General features: G+C 28.7%; 1 protein-coding gene across 2 annotated transcripts in view; it reads left to right on the top strand.

Annotated features, from left to right (window-relative positions):
• The window catches only part of LOC117169694 (glutamate receptor ionotropic, kainate 2), a 659,604-nt gene that overhangs the window by 514,551 nt on the left and 142,510 nt on the right, over nt 1–2,543 (top strand). The window lies entirely within an intron of this gene.

The following is a 2,543-nucleotide window of genomic DNA, read 5'->3' as shown; positions in this document are numbered from 1 at the left end:
AATTAAAATTCGAAAATTTTTTCTAAAGCCTCCAGGGGACTTCGTTTTCGCACGAAAAAATTTTATGTGCCCTTATTGCATCCGGACCCACAATTGTATGTGTTTTATTTTATTTAGTTATCGAAAAAAACTGCTTAAGAAAATAATGATTGTTCAAACAAATATAAATTCATTGAACATTCAAAGAAATGTATAAAGATTATGTAATTATTCAACGAAAATTAGCATAGGCAACTAATTAAAATGCTAGTTGCTATCTCTAGCACAATTTTTAGAAATTTTTAAAATAGTCTAAGATTAATTGTTTATAAAATTGCATAATATTTTTAGAAAAATGCCCTTACAAAAATCAGAAAATACTATAATGTTTTACGTTTTTGGAAATGAATAATTGTTTAAATAATTTACAATTGTTTAAACAATTAAAAAATGTTAAGAAAGCCATGGGAAATATTAAAATTTTCCATTAGTAAATATTTGTATGGAAAAGACGACGAAAATTGCTAAAAAGTAATAATAATACGTAAAAATGTAGTTTTTTGATTTTATGCGGCCTGCGTGGAATTCATCGAAATTTCAATCTGTTAGACTTTCGCCAAATTTATTGTAACAACAACAACTGAAAATGAAAACCACCCAATGTAACGTGAATTCTTTTTTGCTGAGCACCATTTCAAAATTTTCTGCCTGGGACCTACATTCTATAATTTGGAACTACGTGCCTCTGCTTTTATTACTTAAACCCTGCCTCTCCTCGTCGCCCCTGAACAACATCTGGCCGGCTGCAAAAGTTCGAAAATGCTGGGAACGTTTACCTGCTTTCCCTAATTTAAAATTCAAGCCTTCAAAATTGATCTCTGATCATGTTTAAGAGATATTATAGTATGAAAAAGTTTTTTTTCATTTTCTAAAAAAAATCTTTCCATAGTACAAGATATGAAACAGTCAAGAGAAAAAAAATTTTGCTTTTAAAAATATAAAAAATTCCATTTTTTCTTCAAACTATTCAAGATTCGAAAGAAGATAAAATGTATGAGACAAAAGTTGTTCAAAAATATTTATTGGACAGGACGAGTTTAATGTTTCAAAATAAAAAATTTTATTTGTGGAAAAACGACACGGTCATCAACAAATTTATTATAAACTATTGTTATAAAAATATGCTAAAAATCGAAAATTTAACATTTTGGAATATGGACACAACCTTCACTAACATTTTATTCAAGAAAATTTGTTGCCTAAATTATGTTAACATATTTGCTCAGAACCACCTTACGCTGGGATGCGAATTTTTGGTTTAAATCATAAAAAATATCATTTAAAATAAACAAATTTCATTAATAAGAAAACGACACAAGTTGCAACAAATTTGTTTAATGTGAATTGATTGAAAATATACATTTTTCAGCTTGGCTAAAAATAAAATTTTATGCAAAATTAGAAACAAATATTATAGTAAATATGGTAAATAAAATTGGTACAAAAATAAATATAATATACATTTGATATAAAAGTTTTGAATATAATGTAGAAAGGTTCACATTTTGGACAAACTCGAGTGCGAAGCACAAGACACTTGATGAAAATGTATTCGTTAAAGCCGAAGGAGCTTTATGAAAAAATAGAATTCACAATCACCAAATTACAGTTGACGATGATTTGACCTTCAGTTTTAAAAAGTCTGTGCATAAATGTGGGGACAATATAAGGAACGAGTGCGTATTGCAAAGTAAATACATTGTCGAGCGCAAAGCGCGAGAAGCAACAGTCGCGCGCCCTAAGCGCGCTTAAATTTGCGAGCGCAACAAGTCACGCGCGACGAGAGAATGTGTCCGTGCAGCGGGTATATTTTTTTTCTAAGAAAATGGCCGCTATTCAGCTGCTGGTCCGAAGCGAAAGTAGACCACTGGTACACTACGGGCCCAGTACCGATTGCCGGATTGCCAGTACTTGTTTGTTTCTGCTTAGAATGAATACATATGTTGAGTACTTTTTGACTACTTTTGTGCAAAAAAGTACTTATCATTGATTAAAAATGTGGTATATATATTTTTTATTAATAAACAAATAGTTTTTTAATAATAAAAAAATACTTTTTCATAATTATTTGTTATAAAATCTTGTTTTAATCACTTTTGAATACTTATATAGCACAAGAGCTTTATAATTAATTAAAAATATGATATACATTTTTTATCAATAAACAAATCTTTTTTTGTAATGATTTGCAGCAACACCTGCTAATGAATACTTTTTTTGCATTTTTAAACATCCCGTATAATTTCAATTTTTGAGAATTGTGGGTATTATTTCCCTCTTTTTGGAGCTGCGGTTAATTTGTAAAATGTATAAACCTATAACATTAAAAAATGTCCAGCACAATCTATACTTGTGCAGCTGCATATAAGCAAAACGCATCTTTAAAAATAGAATATTTAGAGGAAATTCAATTTGAAACGTGTTTGGTTTAAATAACTTTACCAAACGATTATTTAAACTCGCAATTTCAAAAAGAATAAATAAAAGAATAATAATAAATAATC

Source organism: Belonocnema kinseyi, chromosome 3 (genome assembly GCF_010883055.1).
Source record: "Belonocnema kinseyi isolate 2016_QV_RU_SX_M_011 chromosome 3, B_treatae_v1, whole genome shotgun sequence".
NCBI classification, from domain to species: domain Eukaryota; kingdom Metazoa; phylum Arthropoda; class Insecta; order Hymenoptera; family Cynipidae; genus Belonocnema; species Belonocnema kinseyi.
Note: the sequence above shows the minus strand (reverse complement) of the source record. Positions and strands in the feature narration are given on the sequence as shown.